This window comes from Nannospalax galili, unplaced genomic scaffold, assembly GCF_000622305.1.
Source record: "Nannospalax galili isolate Female #2095 unplaced genomic scaffold, S.galili_v1.0 scaffold685, whole genome shotgun sequence".
Lineage (NCBI taxonomy): Eukaryota > Metazoa > Chordata > Mammalia > Rodentia > Spalacidae > Nannospalax > Nannospalax galili.
The window spans coordinates 1,447,083-1,452,786 of NW_008353482.1; positions in this window are offsets into that span (position 1 = coordinate 1,447,083).

The window sequence follows — 5,704 nt, forward strand, 5'->3', positions numbered from 1 at the left end:
GATATTGTGAATGTAGCTTGTTTGCCTTTTGCTCGGGTATGAAAAATTAGTTGGTATATACTTCAGGTTCTTGCAGAGTAGCATGCCGGTCTGGGTAGTAAGCAGGTTTGTGGTAGGCAGACTGGGGGGGCAAGGGCAAGACAGGTGATGACAGCCTGACTTCATAACAGAGGAACCTGTAGAATTGACCTAGTTGTGATTCAAGGGAACAGGACAGAGAGGGCAGGTCTGGACTGAGGATAGTCCAGAGATCTGAGGCAAAAGAGCAGGAGCAGGCCTAGGCTCAAGACTTTAATGGGGCTAGTTGGAAGTGCTCAGGATGCAGGGAAATCAAGATGTAGTGGGAAGTGGGGGTGTGTACTAAAACTTACTGCTGAGAAGCACCCATGGCATCCAGTTCCCTCCTCCCACTGTCCTTACAACAACTGGAGGCAAGAATTCTCTAAAACCACTGTCCAGAAAATCCTAACACATAGGGTGAAGGTTTACTTACAGAAGAGTTCCCCCGACACCACCCTCCATTCATGGCTGTACTGGAAGGTCCACACTTAAACAAAGATCCTGTGACTTCTGGACAGCTACACAAAATGGCAAGAGGAGTGCCCCGTGGCATTCTTGGCTTATATATCCTTAGCCCTTCACTCTCAAGTAGCTAAGCTCAACTGATTGGGTGGAAGGGTTAACTGGCTCCCCCAACTCCTTTCAATGAGCATGGGGAAGAGGTGTGACTTTTGTAACTATAGTTGTCAGAGGAACTTTCAGGTAACAGGGGGGCTGACTTAACAGGGTATTAGGCAGGTTAGTCTGTGTCAGATAGATCAGGAGGCCAGGGGAATGTAGGGTAAGGACAGCCTGTGGAGGATCTAACAATTTATTCAAAAGGATTAAGCTAGTCTGGGTCAGGAAGTTCTAAAGATCTGAGGCAGAAGAGCAGGAACAGGCCTAGCCGCAAGGCTAGAAAGGGACAGGGTTGGGGGCAAAGATAGAAGACGCTCAGGCTGCAGAGGAATCAAGATGCAGTGGGCAGAACTAACATACCATGGTAGGAGGCAGGCCAGTTGGTGTCGGGCAGAGCAGAAGGCTAGGGAAAGGTTGGGATAGGGATAGTCTGTGGAGGGTCTAACAAACTACACTAGATGATTAAGATAGTTTGGGTTAGGAAGCTAGTCCAGAGATCTGAGGCAAAAGAGCAGACACAGGGGAACAGGATGGAGGGGCGGACTTAGAATATGCTTTAATTATTTGCCATCTATAGTGTTACTCACTATAGCTCTTAGAACAATACTCAAGAGACACATAACAAGTGTTTGTTGAATTAGTGAATGCATTTTCCAGGACAATTTCAATCTCTGAGCAAAATGGACAGTCTCTTTTTGTCTTATTCTGTCATGATATAGCCATTGCACCCTAGCAGCACATCGTGCCATGACTCCCTCATGAAACTTGAAGCTATGATACATACATAGCATCCTCTTGGTCCTTCACATTGCTGTGCCTAGAGATTATAATAGGGTTATATTTGTAAGGATAGTAACTGTTCACCCATTCCCTCAACTTTGTCCTGATTACCACCAAAGGAATATATTTTTTCCTTAATATGGAGATGCAGAAAATAACATATTCCTTCTTGTAATAGGATTAATGTATGTTGAAAATATTTTTCTTTCTGCCCAGGATTCATGACCAATGGTGACCCTGAAAAACCCTAGAATAGTCAATCAAGGTGAAGGATTCTCATTTTCTATTTCTACTTATAGATGGGGAGAACATACAACTGTGGCCAAGAGTCTTGTTCTCTACATAAGTTTCTGCATCTCTTGGATTTTTTGTGGAGACCTTGGGCTTGACAGTCTTCTTGACCACTGGCTTTTTAGAATGCACCAAAGTCATGAGTTGATGCCTGTTGTTTAATTTTTCTTAGTGATGGGATAGGCACAATATTTCTGGGCCCTTGAAGTCATAGCTTTTTTAGATATAACAGATTTCTATAGATTTTCACAACACATACCCATATATAAGCAGACATACTAGATATTTTTCTGAAATGAAAGTGCCTGTTTCATCTTCAATTTGTCCATAAACTTGAGAAGGAAATGAGTCCATTAAAGATGGACCTCCTACAATTTTATTGTCATCAGTATCTTTGCTATTCCCAAAAGAAATTTGAGGTTTAAGGGAATGCTTACCAATGACATTCTCCCACCTCACTCCACAGCTATTACCCATTGTTCAAAAATTCCCTTCCTGTATCCAAGGGAACACTTACCAGCACAGAGCCATTGATAATACCACTATAAAGGAAAGTAAATAACTCTGAGTTATCTATTGTACCAGTATATTCATAACTTTCTCATGAAATAAAATTGTTTGCAGCCAGAAGGCAATTATGACTCATTTCAATCCACCATTGCTTCATGATAGTTTAGGTTGACATCATTTCTTACCTAGATGCTTTCCAGAGATGTCTAGCAGCTCTTATCTCCTGTAATCTCTCATAAACTCCATCCTTAGGAAGTTCTTTCAGGACCACCCACTACTGTTTTTTTCTGGAATGGCTTTCAACCCTATGATGTCCCATGCTCTGTGAAAAACTATAACATCCTCAGCTTGCTATCCCTGGATTCCTGAGGTGAATCCCTTCTCTCTTCCACAGTGAGCTTGCAACATAAGTAGTGGGCTTTGTAAAAAAAAAGAAACTGTTCACTTGTCAATGTCATATTTTTCTGTCTCTATGTCCATATTTCTGACAATCTCATGGGGTTCACACCTCATGGTGATCTAAGTAGATGTTAGCAAATTATTTCCAAATAAATTAAAAATAAAATTGTTATACTATATTCTGAGTTTCTTGTCCATGACAAATTTGTGGAAGTTTTACCACACTTTTGGCTGCTATGGAAAGGAATATGAGTGTGATAAGATGAAATTTCTGAGCACCAAGGTCTTTGTCATATACTGATCTCATAAAGTATCTTTCATTGCCATTTTGAGTTCTAGTTATTGCAGAGGGGATTCAAAAAGGCTAGTGGGATATAACTCTCTTAGTCATACCATCATTTTTAGAAAGATGCTGTGAACTGTGGCTGAATAACCATGAGTGATAATGCATTTGAAATCTTCTCTCAACCCAATGAAGAAGTCACACTGCACTTTATGCTATGATTGTGGAAATATTTGCACAGAGGAAAAGAAGCAGATGATCAACAAGCAAGATAAATACTCGCATTAGTAGTTCTGACACCAAGCAGGAACATGACCTTCTTGAAATAGAAAATATAAATAATGTTTATCCAAAGCATTCAAACTTTGTAGACCAGAGTGCACATAAGCATTCATTAATAAACATAAAAATCTTGCTTTCTTTTTGAGAGGTTTGACAGCCAATTTTGTCCATATGAAAATCTATATATCTTGTTAATTGCTTCATCATCTTGTAATTTCATTCTCAGGCACAATGACACAACATCAAAATTCAAAACACCATCACATTTATGTAAATATATCGGTATAATGTATCAATAAATATATCCAAATAATGATATGGCTAAATAAAGGCTTGGTAAGTTATTTTTTACATTTTTTGGTAAAGAACATCAAACTTTAGCAATGGTTGACAATTGGTGAGTGATGTTCTTAAGTTTTGTAGAATGATTACACTGATTTTAATCATATTAATACTGTGGAGCTTATATTGACATCTAACATTTGCTATGTAGGTGACCATGAGCAAGTTATCCTATTTTCCAGTTTGTTTCTCTATAATATGAAAATATTATACTATCTATTCAAAAGCATTGTGAGAAGTAAAAATGAAAAACACTTAAAATAGACACAAATATTTTTTGGCTCACAATAATCACAAAATGAATGCTACTTTTAAAAGTGTGTTTGTCAATAAATTGCAATTTGTTTCTAGGAGTCAGATTCTTGTCTTGTGTTATGAAATTGGAGTTTCAATGGATAGATGAAGAAGAGCTCTAAATTGTATATGAAATGATTTTTGAAATTTATGTTTAGCCTTTGTCAGAAGAATTTCCCTAACAATTCCATTTTCGTGGTGTGTGTGTGTGTGTGTGTGTGTGTGAGTGAATATGGAAGGGAATAGACTATAAAAAAGAGAATGAGAAAGAGAGGTCTTGTTACCAAAGAAATAAGTCTAATGAGGTACAAAATCTAGGTTTGGGGCTGGAAAGGTGGCTCAGTGGTTAAGAGCACTGGCTGCTTTTGCAGATGACCTGGGTTTGATTCCTACACCCACATGGTGGCTAGCAACCTTCTGTAACTCTAGTTCCAGGGGAATCTGATGCCCTCTTCTGACATGACATGGGTACACTTACACTTATGTAGGCAATACACTAATACACATAAAATTTTTTTAAAATAATAAAATGTCAAAAAACAAGTTTAACTGGTAGTAAATCAATTAGAACTTTTTCCATGAGTCCCAGTTTGCTCATATCTTAATAAAGTTGACAGCAACGATACCCTGCAGACATAGGAGATAGAAAGCAATGGCAGTGTGGCTTTTTATCTCCTGTCTACCCCTTCTCTCCTTTTTCTCCATCCTTATTGACACATAGCTAAGATTTTATACATTTAAGTTATATTTTGTGATATTTGCTTATTTAATTTGAAGAAAATGATTACTGTACTCAAGCTAAGTTGCATATGTTACCTCATTCTCATGAATTTTTGTATGTTTGGAGAAAATACTAAAGATACATTTCTTTTTACTATATTACCATATTTCTATTAATTTTCTAGTACTTGGTGATTATAACTGAAACTTGGCACTCTTTGAAAAAGCCTATTTTCATTTTCTCCATTCTCACCAATTCCTGAGCATCATCCTTCTAATGTTTCTTTGAGGATAACTTGTTTTAGAGTCTATGTGCAAGACCATCCAGCATTTGTCTCTGTGTCTGCCTTACTTGACAGAGGACAATGTATTCCAGTTTACATGTGTTATCTCTAATGCAGAACATGTGTGGTTTTATAACAGCTGAATAATTATCCCATTTTATGTACATGCTACATACAAATATAACTCATTTAAACATTTATCAGTTGATGGACACTGCATACCTTGGCTATCAGGAACTAATTGTTTATTGAACATGGAGATGAAAATAGGTCTTTACGACAGTTATTTTATTCCCTTTGCATGTATATCCAAAACTGAGATTTGTGAATTTTATGGTGTTGTTGGCCACTGTAATTCCATGGACCCCCAAGCATTAAAGGCTATTGCCAATGCTCTTGGTTATCAGTCAAAACATGATGGCAAGATCCTATTGTTGAGGACAATACATACTTGAATTAGAACATGGAGAAGTAAACATGGTACTGATATTAAAGCTTCATTTCTACTGGTTAACTTTCATGGTGTTGAAAGATGCTATGCATGCTACTGAAAGAAAAAAAAAGTCATCATCAACTTTATCCATCAGTGAGTCCTGTGAGTTAACTATGGCCAGGTTGGAAAGATATTTCCACTAGTGCAAGAGTGGCATGAATATTATGGGAGTAACCAAACACTTTATGATTATATTTAAAGCCAAATCCACAAGATGGAACTAATATATGGCACTGTTATCACAGCTAAGAATCTGTGGCTAAATAGATCATAGACTTTAGGGTAGATCCTACTACTATTATTCTGCTAAATGGACATAGGGTTAAACCAATCCCTAATTACTTATGC